This window comes from Eucyclogobius newberryi, unplaced genomic scaffold (genome assembly GCF_026437365.1).
Source record: "Eucyclogobius newberryi isolate DKJ021-1_F unplaced genomic scaffold, fEucNew1.0.hap1 SCAF_18, whole genome shotgun sequence".
NCBI classification, from domain to species: domain Eukaryota; kingdom Metazoa; phylum Chordata; class Actinopteri; order Gobiiformes; family Gobiidae; genus Eucyclogobius; species Eucyclogobius newberryi.
In genome coordinates, this window is record NW_027315812.1 from 21,693,982 (window position 1) to 21,717,150 (window position 23,169).

At 39.2% G+C, this 23,169-nt stretch overlaps 2 long non-coding RNA genes across 4 annotated transcripts in view; both read left to right on the plus strand.

Moving 5' to 3' along the window:
- LOC140365004 (uncharacterized) overlaps positions 1–12,567 on the plus strand; it is a 29,689-nt gene extending 17,122 nt beyond the window's left edge. The window contains exon 3 of the long non-coding RNA XR_011927755.1: positions 12,501–12,567. This is a non-coding gene — a long non-coding RNA (uncharacterized lncRNA). The remainder of the gene's footprint in view (positions 1–12,500) is intronic.
- Positions 12,568–13,481: 914 nt separating this feature from the next.
- Positions 13,482–19,400, plus strand: LOC140365005 (uncharacterized). 3 transcript variants are annotated; one of them, XR_011927757.1, is made up of 4 exons: positions 13,482–13,780; positions 14,664–14,876; positions 17,932–17,999; positions 19,316–19,400. It is a non-coding gene; the product is annotated as an uncharacterized lncRNA (long non-coding RNA). The 3 variants fall into 3 exon arrangements; XR_011927756.1 differs by lacking the exon at positions 13,482–13,780 and having other exon boundaries at positions 14,276–14,876; XR_011927758.1 differs by lacking the exon at positions 13,482–13,780 and having other exon boundaries at positions 14,276–14,876; positions 19,325–19,393.
- Positions 19,401–23,169: the final 3,769 nt, after the last annotated feature.

Here is a 23,169-nt window from a genome sequence, read left to right on the forward strand (position 1 = left end):
CGTTTGAAAAGGTGGCCTCAACCTGCCCTTGTGTTGGTTTAGTGCAGTGTGCAGAGGGATTTGAGGGGAATGTGGGAGCGGGCAGGCTCGGTGGCAGAGTGGTCAGAGTCTGAGTCTCTTTGAATCTGGAGTTTAGAGCTCTGTAAACATGCTCTGACATGAATGGAATTATTTCAAATTGTTTATGTTTCTGGGGTAGTTTAAAATGAGTCCTACTTATTGAATATTGGTAGTCTAATTGCAGTAGGATTAGATTTTTTTTTTCAGAGGCTGCAGCTAACGATTATTTTAGTTTCCAACTTTTTCAAATTATTTTTTTCAATTAGTGGATCATACTATTATGTCTTTTGTGCATTGAGACCTGTTCAATGGGTGACATGTCCACAACCATGACCTCATTAGTATGATACTGTTAAAGGGTCATGTAAGCTGAGGCATGGCCTGCATACGCTCAAACATACTCTCAAGCACACGCTCAAACATACTCTCAAGAAAAACACTCTCAAACATACGCTCAAACATACTCTCAAACATACGCTCAAACATACTCTCAAACATACTCTCAAGCACACGCTCAAACATACTCTCAAGAAAAACACTCTCAAACATACGCTCAAACATACTCTCAAACATACGCTCAAACATACTCTCAAACATACTCTCAGACATACTCTCAGACACACGCTCAAACACACGCTCAAACATACTCTCAAACATACTCTCAAACATACTCTCAAACATACGCTCAAACATACTCTCAAACATACTCTCAAACATACGCTCCAACATACTCTCAAGCACACGCTCAAACATACTCTCAAGCACACGCTCAAACATACTCTCAAGCACACGCTCAAACATACTCTCAAGCACACGCTTAAACATACTGTCAAACATACTCTCAAGCACACGCTCAAACATACTCTCAAACATACTCTCAAACATACGCTCAAACATACTCTCAAACATACTCTCAAACATACTCTCAAACATACGCTCAAACATACTCTCAAACATACTCTCAAACATACGCTCAAACATACTCTCAAACATACTCTCAAACATACTCTCAAACATACGCTCAAACATACGCTCAAACATACTCTCAAACATACTCTCAAACATACTCTCAAACATACTCTCAAACATACTCTCAAACATACTCTCAAACATACTCTCAAACATACTCTCAAACATACGCTCAAACATACTCTCAAACATACTCTCAAACATACTCTCAAACATACTCTCAAACATACTCTCAAACATACGCTCAAACACACTCTCAAACATACTCTCAAACATATTCTCAAACATACTCTCAAACATACTCTCAAACATACTCTCAAACATACTCTCAAACATACGCTCAAACATACGCTCAAACATACTCTCAAACATACGCTCAAACACACTCTCAAATATACTCTCAGACACACGCTCAAACATGCTCTCAAACATACTCTCAAATATACTCTCAAACATACGCTCAAACATACTCTCAAACATACTCTCAAACACACGCTCAAACATACTCTCAAACATACTCTCAAATATACTCCCAGACACACGCTCAAACATACTCTCAAACATACTCTCAAATATACTCTCAAACATACGCTCAAACATACTCTCAAACATACTCTCAAACATACGCTCAAACATACTCTCAAACATACTCTCAAACATACTCTCAAACATACGCTCAAACATACTCTCAAACATACTCTCAGACATACTCTCAGACACACGCTCAAACACACGCTCAAACATACTCTCAAACATACTCTCAAACATACTCTCAAACATACGCTCAAACATACTCTCAAACATACTCTCAAACATACTCTCAAACATACTCTCAAACATACTCTCAAACATACTCTCAAATATACTCTCAAACATACTCTCAAACATACTCTCAAACATACGCTCAAACATACTCTCAAACATACTCTCAAACATACTCTCAAACATACGCTCAAACATACTCTCAAACATACGCTCAAACATACTCTCAAACATACTCTCAGACATACTCTCAGACACACGCTCAAACATACGCTCAAACATACTCTCAAACATACTCTCAAACATACTCTCAAACACACGCTCAAACATACGCTCAAACATACTCTCAAACATACGCTCAAACTTACTCTCAAACTTACTCTCAAACATACTCTCAAACATACTCTCAAACTTACTCTCAAACTTACTCTCAAACTTACTCTCAAACATACGCTCAAACATACTCTCAAACATACGCTCAAACATACTCTCAAACATACTCTCAAACACACGCTCAAACATACTCTCAAACATACTCTCAAATATACTCCCAGACACACGCTCAAACATACTCTCAAACATACTCTCAAATATACTCTCAAACATACGCTCAAACATACTCTCAAACATACGCTCAAACATACTCTCAGACATACTCTCAGACACACGCTCAAACATACTCTCAAACATACGCTCAAACATACTCTCAAACATACGCTCAAACATACTCTCAAACATACTCTCAAACATACTCTCAAACATACTCTCAAACACACGCTCAAACATACTCTCAAACATACTCTCAAACATACGCTCAAACTTACTCTCAAACATACTCTCAAACATACTCTCAGACACACGCTCAAACATACGCTCAAACATACTCTCAAACATACTCTCAGACACACGCTCAAACATACGCTCAAACATACTCTCAAACATATGCTCAAACACACTCTCAAATATACTCTCAAACATACGCTGAAACATACTCTCAAACATACTCTCAAACATACTCTCAAACATACGCTCAAACACACTCTCAAACATACGCTCAAACACACGCTCAAACATACTCTCAAACATACTCTCAAACATACTCTCAAACATACTCTCAAACATACTCTCAAACACACTCTCAAACATACTCTCAGACACACGCTCAAACACACGCTCAAACATACTCTCAAACATACTCTCAAACATACTCTCAAACATACGCTCAAACATACTCTCAAACATACTCTCAAACATACTCTCAAACATACTCTCAAACATACGCTCAAACATACTCTCAAACATACGCTCAAACATACTCTCAAACATACTCTCAAACATACTCTCAAACACACGCTCAAACACACTCTCAAACATACTCTCAAACATACTCTCAAATATACTCTCAGACACACGCTCAAACATACTCTCAAACATACGCTCAAACATACTCTCAAACACACGCTCAAACACACTCTCAAACATACTCTCAAACACATGCTCAAACACACGCTCAAACATACTCTCAAACATACTCTCAAATATACTCTCAAACATACGCTCAAACATACTCTCAAACATACTCTCAAACATACGCTCAAACACACGCTCAAACATACTCTCAAACATACTCTTAAACATACTCTCAAATATACTCTCAAACATACGCTCAAACATACTCTCAAACATACTCTCAAACATACTCTCAAACATACTCTCAAACATACGCTCAAACATACTCTCAAACATACGCTCAAACATACTCTCAAACATACTCTCAAACATACTCTCAAACATACGCTCAAACATACTCTCAAACATACGCTCAAACATACTCTCAAACATACTCTCAGACATACTCTCAGACACACGCTCAAACATACGCTCAAACATACTCTCAAACATACTCTCAAACATACTCTCAAACACACGCTCAAACATACTCTCAAACATACGCTCAAACATACGCTCAAACATACTCTCAAACATACGCTCAAACTTACTCTCAAACTTACTCTCAAACATACTCTCAAACATACTCTCAAACTTACTCTCAAACTTACTCTCAAACATACGCTCAAACATACTCTCAAACATACGCTCAAACTTACTCTCAAACATACTCTCAAACATACTCTCAAACTTACTCTCAAACTTACTCTCAAACTTACTCTCAAACATACGCTCAAACATACTCTCAAACATACGCTCAAACATACTCTCAAACATACTCTCAAACATACGCTCAAACACACTCTCAAACATACTCTCAAACATACTCTCAGACATACTCTCAAACATACGCTCAAACATACTCTCAAACTTACTCTCAAACATACTCTCAAACATACGCTCAAACATACTCTCAAACATACTCTCAAACATACTCTCAAACACACGCTCAAACATACTCTCAAACATACTCTCAAATATACTCTCAGACACACGCTCAAACATACTCTCAAACATACTCTCAAATATACTCTCAGACACACGCTCAAACATACTCTCAAACATACTCTCAAATATACTCTCAAACATACGCTCAAACATACTCTCAAACATACTCTCAGACACACGCTCAAACATACGCTCAAACATACTCTCAAACATACTCTCAAACATACTCTCAAACACACGCTCAAACATACTCTCAAACATACTCTCAAACATACTCTCAAACATACTCTCAAATGTCGGTGTAATCCCTCATTCGTCCAGGCGTGTTCCATAGTAGAAAAAGCTTCAGTTGTAGTCATCTGGACTCAGTTTGAAAAAATAGACGTTTCGACTCTCATCCAAGAGTCATTGTCAATAACAGAATTTAGGTCGAGAACTCCGATATTAATACTGTTCTGTGGTAAGACCCGCCCATTGGGAGGAGCCTTCCTGAAGTAGAAAGAGTTGTTTGTTTCAACAGAAACTCCCCCCTTGTATCTACCGAGCCTATTCAGAATCTTAATGGGCTATTAGAATCCTCTTTGTCTTTGTGAGACCCTGGCTCAACCACCCTGAGTACCTGATTAGCATCTGAATGTCCTTTACCTTTCCAGGGGTTCAGAATCCCATTATAAATAACAGGAAGATGAAACCTAAGCCCTCCATTTCTGTTTAAAGAAGGTCTTTCTTTTTTAACAAAAATAGCTTCCTTGACTCCTCTTTCAAACCATCTTTTCTCCCTGCTTAAAACCTTCACCTCACCGTCTTCAAACGAGTGATTAGAGGCTTCAAGATGGAGATGCACGGCGCTCTGAGGTCCTGAACTAGTATTTCTTCTGTGCTGATAAAGCCTCTTGTGTAGAGGCTGTTTCGTCTCACCTATGTAACGTTCTTTACAACTTTCTTCACTGCATTGGATCGAATAAACTACATTGCTCTGTTTTTGAGTCGGCAACTTGTCCTTTGGGTGAACCAGTTTTTGTCTTAAAGTGTTTCCTGGTTTAAAATAAACAGGGACTTCGTGTTGTCTAAAAATTCTCTGCAGTTTTTCCGACAGGCCAGACACATAAGGGATAGAAACACCCTTCCTTCTCTGTTCAGTTTCCCTTTTGTCCTGCTTCTTGGTTCTCTTCACTCTGTTGAGAGCCCAAGCGGGGTAACCACAGGCTGAGAGGGCATTACGGACATGTTTTTCCTCTTTCTTCTTGCCCTCTGAGCTGGTGGGCACACCTTGAGCTCTGTGTTGTAAGGTTCTGATCACACCCAGCTTGTGCTGTGGTGGGTGGTTGGAACCAAAGAGCAGATACTGGTCCGTGTGTGTAGGTTTCCTATATACTTCTATTTGGAAACAAACAACTCTTTCTACTTCAGGAAGGCTCCTCCCAATGGGCGGGTCTTACCACAGAACAGTATTAATATCGGAGTTCTCGACCTAAATTCTGTTATTGACAATCACTCTTGGATGAGAGTCGAAACGTCTATTTTTTCAAACTGAGTCCAGATGACTACAACTGAAGCTTTTTCTACTACTAATACTCTCAAACATACTCTCAAACATACTCTCAAACATACTCTCAAACATACTCTCAAACATACGCTCAAACATACTCTCAAACATACGCTCAAACATACTCTCAAACATACTCTCAAACATACTCTCAAACATACGCTCAAACATACTCTCAAACATACTCTCAAACACACGCTCAAACATACTCTCAAACATACGCTCAAACATACTCTCAAACATACTCTCAAACATACGCTCAAACTTACTCTCAAACATACTCTCAAACATACTCTCAAACTTACTCTCAAACTTACTCTCAAACATACGCTCAAACATACTCTCAAACATACGCTCAAACATACTCTCAAACATACTCTCAAACATACGCTCAAACACACTCTCAAACATACTCTCAAACATACTCTCAAACATACTCTCAGACATACTCTCAAACATACGCTCAAACTTACTTTCAAACATACGCTCAAACTTACTCTCAAACATACTCTCAAACATACTCTCAAACATACTCTCAAATATACTCTCAGACACACGCTCAAACATACGCTCAAACATACTCTCAAACATACTCTCAAACATACTCTCAAACACACGCTCAAACATACTCTCAAACATACTCTCAAATATACTCTCAGACACACGCTCAAACATACTCTCAAACATACTCTCAAATATACTCTCAAACATACGCTCAAACATACTCTCAAACATACTCTCAAACATACTCTCAAACATACTCTCAAATATACTCTCAGACACACGCTCAAACATACGCTCAAACATACTCTCAAACATACTCTCAAACATACTCTCAAACATACGCTCAAACATACTCTCAAACATACTCTCAAATATACTCTCAGACACACGCTCAAACATACTCTCAAACATACTCTCAAATATACTCTCAAACATACGCTCAAACATACTCTCAAACATACTCTCAAACATACTCTCAAACATACTCTCAAATATACTCTCAGACACACGCTCAAACATACTCTCAAACATACTCTCAAATATACTCTCAAACATACGCTCAAACATACTCTCAAACATACGCTCAAACATACTCTCAGACATACTCTCAGACACACGCTCAAACATACTCTCAAACATACTCTCAAACATACGCTCAAACATACTCTCAAACATACTCTCAAACATACTCTCAAACATACTCTCAAACACACTCTCAAACATACTCTCAAACATACTCTCAAACATACGCTCAAACATACTCTCAAACTTACTCTCAAACATACTCTCAAACATACGCTCAAACTTACTCTCAAACATACTCTCAGACATACTCTCAAACATACGCTCAAACTTACTCTCAAACATACTCTCAAACTTACTCTCAAACATACTCTCAAACATACTCTCAAACATACGCTCAAACACACGCTCAAACATACTCTCAAACATACTCTCAAATATACTCTCAGACACACGCTCAAACATACTCTCAAACATACTCTCAAACATACGCTCAAACATACTCTCAAACATACGCTCAAACATACTCTCAAACATACTCTCAAACATACGCTCAAACATACTCTCAAACATACTCTCAAACATACGCTCAAACATACTCTCAAACATACTCTCAAACATACTCTCAAACATACGCTCAAACACACGCTCAAACATACTCTCAAACATACTCTCAAACATACTCGCAAACATACTCTCAAACATACTCTCAAACATACGCTCAAACATACGCTCAAACATACGCTCAAACATACTCTCAAACATACTCTCAAACATACTCTCAAACATACGCTCAAACACACGCTCAAACATACGCTCAAACACACGCTCAAACTTACTCTCAAACATACGCTCAAACTTACTCTCAAACATACTCTCAAACATACTCTCAAACATACTCTCAAATATACTCTCAGACACACGCTCAAACATACTCTCAAACATACTCTCAAATATACTCTCAGACACACGCTCAAACATACTCTCAAACATACTCTCAAACATACTCTCAAACATACTCTCAAATATACTCTCAGACACACGCTCAAACATACTCTCAAACATACTCTCAAATATACTCTCAAACATACGCTCAAACATACTCTCAAACATACGCTCAAACATACTCTCAGACATACTCTCAGACACACGCTCAAACATACTCTCAAACATACTCTCAAACATACGCTCAAACATACTCTCAAACATACTCTCAAACATACTCTCAAACATACTCTCAAACACACTCTCAAACATACTCTCAAACATACTCTCAAACACACTCTCAAACATACTCTCAAACATACTCTCAAACATACGCTCAAACATACTCTCAAACTTACTCTCAAACATACTCTCAAACATACGCTCAAACTTACTCTCAAACTTACTCTCAAACATACTCTCAAACATACTCTCAAACATACGCTCAAACTTACTCTCAAACATACTCTCAAACATACTCTCAAACACACGCTCAAACATACTCTCAAACATACTCTCAAATATACTCTCAGACACACGCTCAAACATACTCTCAAACATACTCTCAAACATACTCTCAAACATACTCTCAAACATACGCTCAAACATACTCTCAAACATACGCTCAAACATACGCTCAAACATACTCTCAAACATACTCTCAAACATACTCTCAAACATACGCTCAAACATACTCTCAAACACACGCTCAAACATACTCTCAAACATACTCTCAAACATACTCTCAAACACACGCTCAAACATACTCTCAAACATACTCTCTGGGACGCTCTGGATCAGTGTGGACCACAGCGTGTTCCTGTTCCTTCAGCTTCAGCTGTCATTTTGGTGGTCACAGCAGATACTGACTGGTTTTCTGAACCCCGCTCAGACCATCCCAATAAAGCAAAACTGAATATTTCAGAGAGGCCTCATATTGTGACCAGCCTAAGGCACACCTGTGCAATATTCATGCTGGCTCATCTGCATTTGATATGCCACACCTGTGAGCTGGATTATTAATATGAATATGAATCTCTCGATTTGGGAGCTATATTGGGTCTTTTGTGTAATATAGAAACATTTTAATAGATTTAGTAATGCCACTGTCTTTGTTATAAAAGGGTTTTCTCCTTTGAAGGATTTTTTTTGGCCCGTAGGCTTTATTAGAGAGGACAACTGAGCGTGAAATGGGGATGAGAGCGAGGGGAGGACATGCAGTAAATTGTTAGAGCCAGGATTTTAACTCACAACACTGCAGCCGGCTGCATGTGGAGCCTGGCACATGTGCTGCTGCCTTAACCCCTCGACCACCGGGCAGCACTAAAAGGGTTATTTTATGTGTGTGTTTTTGAGTCCTTATAGTCCAGATAATGGGTTATTATAGTCGATTAGTTGTTGCAGCACTAATAATGTCCGGATTGTTCACTTTGCTCTCAGGTGTTAATAATGTGTGAACTGGGATTTATTAGAGCTCGGCAATATGTCAAAATGTTTCCCCTCATATTTAACTACCACAATATTTATTAGATAGTATTTGGCCTTATTATAAACACATAACAATGTCTTTCACTATTAAGACTTTTGATGATTGCCATTGAATTTCTTCCTCAAGCGTAAGATACTTTTACTGACGGATCATCTGTTAAAAAGATCCAAGCTGATTATTAGAACTAAATGAATGAAGCTCAATCTCGAATTAATACTTGATTTAATTACATAACTACATTTTTTATTTTGAAATTGAATTTATAAGAAACCAATGCACAAAAAAAAAAAAATCTAATCCTACTGAGAACCTTTACTATAACTTCACCCAAACTGTCCCGTTTTAAACAGACTTGACCTCAGTAAACATACCCATATATCACAAATTTATCTCTTTATTTAAACATTTAGCCAGTTAAAATGTTTCTAACACACTCTGCACTAACCACAAACAAATGATATTCAAAGCGCCATCAATCTCATTTGTAGTTCTGTGGTTTAGTTGCATCTTATTGACGTTTGTGGCGTAAACGGGACTAAAATGAACCTAAAAGCGGCCCTGCCTTCCCTGTCCCTTATCTATGCAGATGGTAATATCGTCTGTTAAATTGTGAACTTGTGGCATTATTTTCCAACAGCGGTGCACCTGCTACACCACAACAGTGTGTTTTCTCTAATCGAGCTTTTCCAAAACGCCTCATTGACTGTAACCTATTTCTAGTTGGAAATGAGACTTAACAGGTCATGTAATTAAAGACAAACGCCGGCCTGATGGAGCTGTGAAAGCCCTCGAACGAGCAGTTAATATGAGCTGTTACACCACCTGTCAGCGGAGCGGCTCCCACAATAACAGGCTTATGTGTTTGGAGCTTTTGTTGTGGCTGTGTTTATGCAATACATGTTTCCCTCCATTTGTAGTGTGCGCGAAACAAAAAGGATTATTATCGTAGTAAATTCTGTGTGAGATCTAGTCGAGTGTTCAATATTGCCATCCGCACTGTTGTTAGGACTGTTCTGGCACCAGCGCGATCTCTACTACTACTACTACTACTACTACTACTACTACTACTACTACTACTACTACTACTACTACTACTACTACTACTACTACTACTACTACTACTACTACTACTACTACTACTACTACTACTACTACTACCACTACTACTACCACTACTACTACCACTACTACTACCACTACTACTACTACTACTACTACTGCTACTACTACTACTCATTTAGACAAGAATATTTAGTTTTAGTCCTAGTTTTTTTATCTGTACTACTACTACTACTACTACTAGTAGTATTTCTACTACTATTACTACTGCTCATTTAGACAAGAATATGTAGTTTTAGTCCTAGTTTTTTATCTGTACTATTACTACTACTACTACTACTACTACTATTACTACTATTACTACTACTACTATTACTACTATTACTACTATTATTACTACTACTACTGCTCATTTAGACAAGAATATGTAGTTTTATTCCTAGTTTGTGTCTTCAATAATTCTTAGTTTTTGTCAAGATTGAGTAAAAACATTCTTTTTAGTTTTAATTGAAGAAAATATCATGTTAATTTAGTCGTCAAAATCAATCCGACAGTTTTAGTCAATCAGAATTTGTCTTAATTTGAACAGTTGTATTGCTTTGCTTCATGAATATGCACAGATATTATTATGATTATGATTATTTCTGAGTTTGTTTTGTTTCTTTTTTATGTTTTTATCATTCTTAAGTTGCCCAAAAAAATTTACTTTTAGTCATAGTTTTTGTTGACCTAAATGCATGTCATTTTAGTCATGGTTTTAGTCTTAATGAGTGCTTTTTATTTAGTTTTAGTCATCGAAAATATGACATTGTCGAAAACTATGACGAAAATATTTTAGTCAACGAAATGAACACTGTTACCACAACTATAAATAGTGCTAATAACAATAGCAGCAATAATAATGCCACACTAATGCCTTTCAGAACACTGTAGACATTGTTCATTCATTTAACACTCAGTGGTGTCTTGCCCAAGGACACAACATCCGAATAGTCGAGGCGGCGTTTGAAATGATGACTTTCGACTTGTTGGACTAAATTGGGTGGAGATTTGGCAAAAGCTCTTAGATCAATCTCCAGCAAGTAACATGTATTTGTACCACAGTTTGTACACATACATACAAATACAAAGTGCTTTACAACCATTAAAATCAAAATATAAATGCAAAATACAGTAAAATCACAAAACAAATATAAAATCAGTTTCAAATTAATTTAAAAAGAGAAATCAGTAGATATACAATTTCAATCAATTCTCCAACTAACGCATTTTACACCTGCTCCTTTCTCCTCCTGTTCATATAAATCCTTTAAAAGATAATATGTCCCATCAAGTGTGAGCGATGGCGACAAAAATTAATACCTGGATTTAACCCGCTAAAAATATTCAGACGATATTCAGTCAATCCAACAGAAATGTGTTAAACTTGTCTTTAAACGCATTAGTTGACTAGTTGTCACCTTTTTCAACACTTCTTTGTAACATTCTTTACTATAAACAATATACTTGATATTAACATTTTGCATCTCTTCAAAACAACATTCACGATATTATCAATATTTCGATATTGTGCTCCCTCTCCCTCCTCTCGCTCCCTCCTCTCGCTCCCTCCACTCGCTCCCTCCTCTCGCTCCCTCTTGCTCCCTTCTCTCGCTCCCTCTCGCTCCTCCTCGCTCTCCCCTCTCGCTCCCTCCTCTCGCTCCCTCTTCTCGCTCCCTCTTCTCGCTCCCTCCTCTCGCTCTCGCTCCCTTTTCTCGCTCCCTTCTCTCGCTTTCCTATCTCACTCCCTTCTCCCGCTCCCTTCTTCCGCTCCCTTCTCACGCTCCCTTCTCCTATTTCAATATATTGCCCATCTCTAGGTCGACTAATAAAACATGTGGTTGACTAAGACTCCATTGATCCATTAATTGGCTTAAAGACTGAATGTTACTGTTACTATCATGACACCGTCACTAGTTTAGCTGAGTCACTGTAAACTATTACACAATGACTTGCGCACAACATTTAAAAACTGTTCTCAAATTCAAAAGGTACCCACAGCTTCTTTTGCTCGACTGCATTTTATTTCACGTCAACAGCCATTAAACTTTACAGTCTGTTCACAATGTCAAAGTTCTAAAACAAACAGAAAGCAGCTGGACAGTTGCGCAGTAGCCGGCCGCCGCTGAGTCATATTTTGACTGCGTGCCACTTTCTCTCCCCGTGTAGATGGCAGCTGCTGGTTCCTGTCACCGTCCCCTCCCTCTCGCTCCCTCTCGCTCCCTCCCTCTCCCTCTTGCGCCCTCCTCTCGCTCCCTCTTCTCGCTTCCTTCTCTCGTTCCCTTCTCCCGCTTCCTCTCGCTCCCTTCTCTCGCTCCCCTCCCTCGCTCCCTTTTCTCGCTCCCTTCTCTCGCTCCCGCTCGCTCTCGCTCCCTTCTCACGCTCCCTTCTCTCGCTTCCTTCTCTCGTTCCCTTCTCCCACTTCCTCTCGCTCCCTTCTCTCGCTCCCCTCTCTCGCTCCCTCTTCTCGCTTCCTTCTCTCGTTCCCTTCTCTCGCTCCCTCTCGCTCTCCTCTCTCGCTCCCGCTCGCTCTCGCTCCCTTCTCACGCTCCGTTCTCTCGCTCCCTTCTCCCGCTTCCTCTCACTCCCTTCTCGCTCCCTTCTCTCGCTCCCTCTCGCTCCTCTCGCTTCCTTCTCGCTCCCTTCTCTCGCTCCCTCTCGCTCCTCTCGCTCTCCTCTCTCGCTCCCGCTCGCTCTCGCTCCCTTCTCCCGCTCCCTTCTCTCGCGCTCTTCTCTCGCTCCCTTGTCTCGCTCCCTTGCCGCTCCCTTCTCTCGCTCCCTTCTCTCGCTCCCTTCTCTCGCTCCCTTCTCCCGCTCCCTTCTCCCGCTCCCTTCTTTCGCTCCCTTCTCTCGCTCCCTTCTCCCGCTCCCTTCTCCTGCTCCCTTCTTTCGCTCCCTTCTCTCGCTCCCTTCTCCCGCTCCCTTCTCCCGCTCCCTTCTACCGGCTCCCTTCTCTCGCTCCCTTCTCTCGCTCCCCTCTGGCTCCCTTGCCGCTCCTCTCACACTCCCTTCTCGCTCCTTCTCGCTCCCTTCAGTTCCGTTCAGCCCTGACCGGAGCTCTTTGGATGTGGTCAGCTGTGCGGCAAGTCATGCTCACCCGCGTAGATAGACCCTCTGCCAAGCTCACTTTTATCTCCCTTTTTTTTTTTTTACAAGTATCCCTACCTCCTTGAACCACTCCAGATCTTTCCACAACTGTTATAAGTACAAGGCTGTTCCCTCCTCCTTCACCTCCTCCACCTCCTCGCCTCTGTCTCTCTTTCAAGTGAAGCTGGCAACACAAATCAAGTCCAACAAAGTGATTCAATAAACTTCTGTCAACTCCCACGCTTATTCTTTTTCTTTTCTGATTTACAGCAATGCAGCGTCACGCGTCGTTACAAGACTCAAAGTCGTGAATGAATGACAAGGGGATGCCCGAAGTCGAATTTTTGTACTTCAAAAATATGGTAAAGAGGACGGGATTTCACCTTTTTTAATGATTTTGATTGAGTGAAATAATGCAGTAAACAGTGGTATAAACAGTAGTCATCTAAAAGGTATTTCTTATGACTGTGCACTTCCAGTTAAGCAGGAAAACCAAACTGGAGCTACTCATGCTTTACTGTGGAGGTAATGGGGCACAACAAAGTCGAGTGGATTCCTGTGGTGTGATTTCACAAGCTTTTACAGCCCAATAAACTGTTGCAATTTAGTCTCCAGTTAGACTCAAACCTTTTGTGAATGGAAGTGACAACAGGAAGTGAAATTATGAACTAAGTTGGTTCAGAACATGAGAAAATTGCGAGTAGAAAGTAGAAGATGTAAGTAAAAGTATTGTTAATGCGCAATAAAAAGCAGCCCTCACAGCAAAAAGTAACAAATGAAGACACAGCATATGAATTTAAACCAATACACTACAGTATTGTTTGTAACTGAGTAAAGTATACATACAAATACCTGCATGAATGTAAGTAACCCTGTGTAATTATGGAAGAATATGTACATATACAGTACTTCATCTGTAGTCAAGTTAGAGTAACTTAAATAGAAGTAAAAGTATAATATTGCCTCTTTGGAAAACACAGCATTTTCCTTCCTCTTCCACAAAAAGGAACCAAATACATAAAGAACGTCCTACAAAGGTTTTACATGTGTATTTTCTGAATGGGTTAAATCAGTACCTAAGGGAAGTGAAAGAATCTTAACGCCGCCACTTTAATAACAGACAATCTTATCTTTACTGTCTTGTATTTCCGATATGTCCAAACTTGCACAATCCTTGTCACACAGCAGCCACGTGTGATTCCTGTGTTTTGATTTGCTCTTATCTCATCATCTGTGTCCGTGCAGGAAGTCCAGTGTGGTGCTGGACATGTCCCGCCCGTGTGACCTTATTGTGCCTGCACCGAGGCCGGGTCACGCCCCCTTCTCTCTTCTTTTGATGTGGCTCCATGTTTGTTCACCAGCGCCAGCGGTCTGACGGCCCATTTAAACACGGGACACTTGCTAAATCCCTGAGCGCGGCCCGGCCAGCAGCCCCATTGTGTGCGTCTGACACTGGAGGTGAGAAACATGCGCCCGCTACAGAGGGGCAGGCGGGCCTTACCTGGGGCACATTCAGAGGACACCTGACTGGACAGAAAACACAGCATTATACCAGGGATGTCACGTGATCACATTTTAGTGTTACAATTATAGTGAGAAGAAACAATAGAGAATCAGTCATGTACATGTTCAATCAACTCCCATTCCTCACATATCTGCTCAGTTTTATTAAGTTAAATGTATGAATGAAGTAGTTATGTCAATTTTCACATTTTCACAATATTCATGTGCAATTACTGCCGTACTCACATGCAATAATGTCACATTCATGTGCATATAACTGATGTAAATAGAGTGTTTATTTTACCAGTATTATCTTGTCTTACACTAGCTGTTTTTATTTTATTTTATCTTTATTTTTCCCCCTCCAATCCCTATTGAGATATGAGAGGATTTTTCTATAGGAGTTTTTGTTTATAAGAGTTTTGTTTATAAGAGTTCTTCTATTAAGAGTGTTTTTTAAGGGTTAGGGTTATAAGTTATCTGTTCTTTTCCTCTGTATCTACCTGCGGTGCAATAATGAAATTTACCCATGTGTGGACAATATAGGAACATCTTATCTTATCTAATGTGACGTAAACAGACGGATAAGAAACACTTTTCAGGTTTTGTTTTTGGAGTAAAAAAATTAAAATGACTTATTTTTGCCTCTGAACACGATTATTTATTCCTGATTAGTTCTTACTTGAGTGTGTTGTAATCATGATAAACATTTATGCATTTAATCTTTACATCCCTTGATTTCCCACGATTGCATAGAACGTAATATTGTATAGCGTGTATTGCTCTGCATGAATAAAATAAATAGTCGAAAGGGGATGTTTGGCCTGTGCACAAGTGTTGACTTAAGTAAGGATTAAGTGAAAAGCAAACAAAAAGAAGGCACATGACTTGAGAGTTATAGGATCTATTGTGTAATATTTCAATCAAATATATCATGTTATGGTTGCTGATTAGCCTTCATCAGCTTTGCCTCTTAATATAGACAAGTAGACAAGTTTATTGAAGAAATGAATCATAAAAAGATGTTTTCTTCTCAAAGCACAAGTCCCACTCGCTGTTGTGCTCAATATCTATACATTATTGGGAATAGACTGGCTATAGTGGCCCCTTGTGGGTGGAATTTATACATATTCAGAGCATTGATTTCTTGCAAAAATTCACACTTGAATATACACATCATAAACCAATTCAGAATCCCTTTATTTCCTGTTCTCACCTATGCAACGTCACATTTTCCAAACCAGAATATATCCATTCTTATCAATCTGTGCTATATCAAGTGTATGTTAATGTCTGCTCTCACTTTGACTGGCGTTTAGAGAAATGAAAGTACAAAACGGTTCTAATCACAGTTTGAGGTCGGTGTCGATAAGGCGCCAGCCTGCAGCGGCAGATTAACAGAGCTGCTAACAGGCTCTGGAGAACGTGTGATTCATTCAAACGCAGGGACCGGTCTAGAATAAAAAGGGAGAAAGTCTTTCTTGAGTTACTCATTGATATGTTTTACCAGACTGCTTGGCAACAGCGTTACATATTTGAACACATCTTATCACGTCCAGCTGACTCATACATACTTGATACTGTAGTTTATGGTTTAGCTGTAGCAGAGGATGTAGTAGAACAGAGGAAACCGCCAAACTTGTGCGTGTGTGTGTGTGTGTGTGTGTGTGTGTGTGCGCGTGCGTGCGTGTGTGTGTGTGTGTGTGTGCGTGCGTGCGTGCATGTGTGTGTGTGTGTGTGTGCGTGCGTGCGCGTGTGTGCGTGTGTGTGTGTGTGTGTGCGTGCGTGCGCGTGTGTGCGTGTGTGTGTGTGTGTGTGTGCGTGCGTGCGCGTGTGTGCGTGTGTGTGTGTGTGTGTGCGTGCGTGCGCGTGTGTGCGTGTGTGTGTGTGTGTGTGTGTGTGCGTGCGCGTGTGTGTGTGCGTGCGTGCGTGCGCGTGCGTGCGCGTGCGTGTGCATGTGTGTGTGTGTGTGTTCCTCCATGCACTGACACCACTCCATCAACACCATAAATGGAAGGATTCATTCACAAATTTGCACCCTGTGAACCCTGCCACTATGATACTTAAGTCGACTGACAGATGCCGCGCGAACACTTCCAGAATGCTCCGTCACACAACCTCCGCTGCTCTTTGATTACTATTTAAAGCCATGTGCAAAGTGTAACAGGACCAGACCTTCAGCTACACCAGTGATGCGTGCAGATATTTTTGTCTTCATTACCTACATAGATATTTAAAATGTGATTTTGTTGTAACTTTCACTTATTCATATCTCAAGCTATATTCATACATTATTTGTTTACGTGACGTTTTTTTGTTCTTTTTCTACTACTCTTATTTTTATTTTTTCTTCCTCTGTTACTTTTCTCAGCTGTAAAGAACAACACTCTATAACACTTAAAGCGACAGTGCACCTCAAGCAAACCAGCAACTTTCTGCTTCTTGATATTCTATTGTGTCGCCAATGGTTGCAACAGAAAACATTCTTTAGTAAATGGTAATTATCCAAACCAATATGTTACTGACAAAGAATAAATCGGATAAATGGCAAAAAATGTCCAAATAAGCTTTAGTGTAACCATTAGTAGATACATTTCTTATTTTTCCATCCACAGTCGGCCTAAGACAGATTAACACAGTGAAACTACAGCAAATGTCAGCATTTATTTCATGTATGTACATTCATATGCATTGTCCCGACCAAATCGAAAATAAACACAATGAATAAAGTGACCGCTGGGCCTGCAGTAACAGCGTAACCCTGTACTTTTACTACTAAAGGTCAGTGAGTGTGTTGTGGCGTATAAATAGCAGGGGGGCTCTTAAGCGTCAGTATGTCTTCATCAGCAAATCTTCAATTAGAATATAACTGCTCAGACCTCCAGCCCTTTAATCCCTTTATCTGGAGGAACAGCATGTATACTGTATGTATAGTTGTTCTTATCGCCACATCAGGAAATCCAATCCAGCCCACATCACGTCTTCACTATCTAATTTCTCTCTTTTGCAGATCTTTCATGTAAGCGACGTCCCCTACAGCGGTGTTTGCAGGGTGAAAAGTGTCTCGACATGCTGCAGGTGAGTGGGTCACGGTACGTTCCCATGCTCCCGGAGCGAAAGTAGTCCCTGTTGAGTGGTGGGAGGTCTGGCAGTTGCTACACGCTGCCGGCCCCGCCCACATGAGCAGGCTCTTTCCAGGAACCACAATCCAGAGCCCGCACACACTTTTCATATATTACTTTACCCTGGAATGAATTGTACACAGTTTATTTTGAAGTACTGCAGCCATACATAAATCGGGCAGTGAAGTATTAGTTGTAGGAAGTAACTACTTTGAAACGAGCACATGTGGGAGCAAATTAAAATCGATTAATAGCGTTTAAGAATGGTGGAAAAAACAAAGTACTCAAGTATTTTGGAATTTGTAGGTATCTATACTTAAGTAAATTTAACAGTGGATGCTTTTTTTTTTTTTTTTTTTTTTTTTAATGGTTTTATACCTCTGCAAAATCTGCGTGAATTACTTTTACCGTTTACTCTTAAAGTCATTTTTTAAGGGTGTACTTTAATAATAATTAATAATAATAAGTACGGGTTATTTTAATATGATATTTTCACTTGAGTGTTGTTTTACTCCTATGTCTGTATTTTTACTTTAAGGAATTATGGAGGATTTGTTGGCGCCAAATCTGAGTCTCATTTCCTCGTGGCGTGGACAGCCGAGTAGTTCATTCACATGTCAATCACAGGCTGCACCTACTGCACACCTGCAGCCTCGTTCTGGCTCGTCCCCAGGAGAGCAGCACGTTTCCCTGGCTGCGCATGCCTGGTTGATATATAAGTCCTCTATTATTCCTTTTACTTAAGTAACAAAATATTCAACAAAACAAAAACAGAGATAAAAGTACTAATAATATCATCATCATAATGAATATAATAATAAAGCTTCTGGATTATAGTAATGGCAGAATAGATGTAATAGGTGTGCGGTTCATGTGTAGTCTTAATTGTATTTTTGGTTAAATGAATGTGAAAGTATGACAGAAGAGTAATTAATGTAGAACGCTGCATGTGGGTGTGAAACCGCTCCCATTCAAGTTGTTTGGTGTGGAAAACTACCAACCAATCGTAACAGTTGGTTAAAATGGAGGTGGCGTTTATGCCAGTTCTTGCTTGTCTGATTGGTGCTACATTTCTTTTAAACGTCGCGTTGTGTTTGGTTCATTGACTCTCCAATTGCATTTCAAATCCAGCCTGTATTTTTGGCCGACAAACATGGCTGCACAATTTATTTATGCACTGTCATTCTACAAAAGTGATGTTGCACACGGTTAATGATATGAAGTCAGATTTGAATAATGCTCCACTTTATTTATGCTTCTGTTTCTCTATAGCTGTGACAGACGAGCCAGAAAACGTACTGTGAATCATCATGAAACACTCAAACTGCACTGGGGCGAGGGGCCCTGAACTATAAGGTGGACCATTATCGAGAGCGTACATTATGTAAATGAGCTGATTCAGAATGAAACTAAATGTTATTGACATTAAACGTTTGTGTCTAGTTTTGATCCATAAAGCGTTATGACTTATAGAGTCATTACTCAAAGTATTAGGTATTTTTGGTGATTTTATTTTATCAATTATAACATGGTACTTATTGCATCCATTTGTAAGGATAATTAATACAAAACATTTATTTATATGTATTTACGCAACATAAAAATGTGATCAATAAAAAATAATCTTTCACAATTTTTTTTGTTCCTGGACCATCATTTTTACAGATGACAACAATAAGATACAATCATGTATTTAAATATTTAGGTATTGTGAGAAGTTTAAAACAACAAAAAGTTAAAATTAAAAATGTAATAAATGCACTAGTAACAATTCTCTTGCATTGTTGCATGATTTAAAGGTGCACTTTATCATTGCTTTACCTGAAATGCTCCACCGTATGGCATTAAAAGCATATGAAACCTTAAGTTACAGGTCAGATCTGTGATGAGGCAAAAATGCGTTTCCTGTTTTGGTATGTTTACCTGAACATACTGTTTGCGTGACACGTTTAATGCCATATTGTGACATTCAAAACAAAGACTAATTCAGCTTTCTGGAAAAAGTACACCGTTGTTTTAAACCAACAAAGCCTATGTTAATTGCAGAGACATTTGGGTATTGAAATTTCATAATCATTTTCAAATTCGTTTTTTTTATTTTTTTATTTAGCACCTTCACTCTGACTCATTGTTAGGGGAAGTCTGTTGCCTTTACGCATCGGGGCCACTTAATCTCTCCATTGATCAGGGGACTTCCCTCCCCACTATAATAATCTCTGTTCTGCTTGTCGCCAGTTCCAAATGTCACCTATTATCTGTCTACACAGATTTGCATGTATTGTTGTCTTGTGGAGGTGCTGCTGCTCTGATGGGCGCACAGCGGGGGGGCGGAGCCTGAATGACCTCAGCGCTTACACAGATGTTGAAGTTTCGACAAGGGCATGAAAAAGGTGAGGGAGGAACAGATCTGGTAGCACACTTGAATCATTTCTCTCCTAAACTGTGTGTGTTTACAAAGGCGACGGCACATCTGGGATTATTCCAGTCATGACGTGTGTTTAAACCTGTAATGTGCGTTTACTTCTTTACTATCATGTATTTTTGACATTTATTTATGATTGTGACATGATTTATGCGTAAATTGTCTATAGTATTGTGTTTTAGAGTGGAATAGATGGAATAAGTACTTATTTTCAGCACAAAATGTAATCAAAATAGAGACATTTCAGCACACCTTTGTGGACCGCATTAGATCCCCTTGAGGGCCAAGTTTGGACCGCGGGCCGTACCACATAAAATCGTAAATATTGAGACTTCATTATTATTTTATGAGAATAAGATTAAGTTGCAGTTTGCATCCAGTTCTATAACAAAGTAAGATAGAAAACTAATCTAAACGTAATCATAAGTTTTAAGTGCCCTGGAAAGTTTAACCGCTGTAAATACATGTCCTATTTTTATTAAAAGTATAATTTTTTTATGAGAGTTTTTTATACGTTTTTTATAAAAGTTTTTTTTACCTTTTTTTTTCATAAAGGTTTTTTGTTTTTAAATACGGTTTAACAGTTTCTTTATTCTTATACTTCAGTGCCTAATCTGTTTCTCTACCTACTCTGTGTTACAACATTGTAATTTCCCCATTGTAGGACAAATAAATAAAGGTCATCTTATCTTATCTTTACCAGTGTGAAAAGTAATTTAACTTCCTCCACATGTGAATGCTCAAACGACATGCATAAAGAACATACGCAGCACATGGAAAGTTCTTGTTTGAGCACAAAAATAGCACAAATGTCATTTTAATGTGGTTAACCGCTCTACTCTGCAGCCTTATCATGCTCATCAATAAAAGCTTGTACATCGCTCGAGTTGTGACACACTTCACTTCTAGGAACAAAGTCTTCAGCGAAAAACCTACAAGTTCTTTGAAACCCGAAATAAACCCGGCGGCAGTTAGATCTATCGACTATATATAAAGAGCTTTAGAGGTTAGACACAGGAATCCAGAAAGGTGTTAGCCGCTTCTGCATCACAAAATCAGCCCCAAAACCAAAATTTGCTAAGGTCGTAAATGAAGTCTCTCGGGTCTGGACAGGTCAGCATTTCGGAGTATAATTTTGGCGATGCGTTGGAAGATGCGGCTGAACTTGGATTAATTGCCAGTTTGCAGTCTGTCCGTGGATTTGGAGCGCGGTGGTGGAGCGGAGGAGATTAGCATTGCAAATTGTGACGGAGCAGACTGGCATTTAAATGGGAATCTTTAATGAGGCGGCTGTTTGAAGATGCGCCGTTCACTTCACAAATTAAGCATCAAAGTGTTTTACATTGTGGGTTGGTCCAGTCAGAGGAATGTGTAATGTAATACAATTTCTGAGACATGGCGAAAACATAGATTTTAATGTTATGATTATACACATGAATTGGAATATTATTGTAATTTGTAAGTTCAATAGCCTGTGGTGTTTTTTTTTTTTTTTTAAATAATGGGTGCTGCTGGGTTGTTTTTAGAAAAATGTATGGCCATATTGACTGACATAATGTATTCATATAAAGAATGTAATAATCTTTTGAGTCTCGTCTATAACAGGGTGTCCAACCTATGGCCCGGGAGCTAAATGTGGCCCGCAGACCAGTTTTTGTCGGTCGTTAGGTTTCATGGTCAACTGGTCCACATTTTTGTTGCAAAGCTTAAATCCTTCACCTTTATATCCTCAATAACTTACATTTTGGTGTGACAGAGACGTGACATTGAGGTTCAGGGACTGACTTCACCGTACGGCACTTTCACACCTCCGACAAATGAAACTATGTTCATTGTTCCGATGTTTCAACACTTTTGTTTGTCCATTCATGTTTTGTTCCGTAAGTAAATCTCAAGTATAACATTTGAAGATGCATTTGAGTACAGTTCAAATGGAAAAAAACTAAATCTAGACATTATTTTGTGTAAGCTCCTTGTGTAAGTACAGTTTTTTTTAGTCCAGATCTATACTGTATACTGTAACCAAAGTGTCCTAACTTGTCAAAATGTATTATTTATTATTTTTCCAGTGTTTTTCTGAGTTTCTAATGTATCCTGAACGTGGAGATTAAAGTCACATGAGGGTATCTCTAATTAGTGTTGGATGTTCTAGGTAATTTAAATGGTTTTCTTGCAAATATTTTCTTTCTGTCCTGATTTAAACTTTGAGTTTAGAGTGTACATTTCTGTTTTCATTTGGATAAACCTCGGTCTCTGTGCCAAAATGGTAGCTTGTGTTAACATATTATCACATGCACCATTTCTTTCATATAAATCTAATCTCAAAATATAACTCTATGGTATTTTCCACTTTGTCCCCATTAAACACTGGCGTCCCTGCTGACCACTGCCTCCTCTGTCCATGTATATATTTACTTTTGGCTCAGGGAATTTGAGGTTTTCCATTCCAGACGCTTCAGCAGCTGTATCTGACTTATCTCAGTGTTCCCGTTCGTTCAGCCAGTATGAAATCCACAGACCGACGATGAAGATAAGAAAACCTAAGTGAAATGGCCTAACATGACATTACCAAACTTCCTTTTTCGATCCAAAGCAAAACGAGATGAATCTGTTCGTTTAATTGAATAAGTTACGCTCTTTGGACTCGTGCAGACATTTTGGAGACGAGGAGAATACAAGGATGATTTTCTCCCGGTCCTGGAAC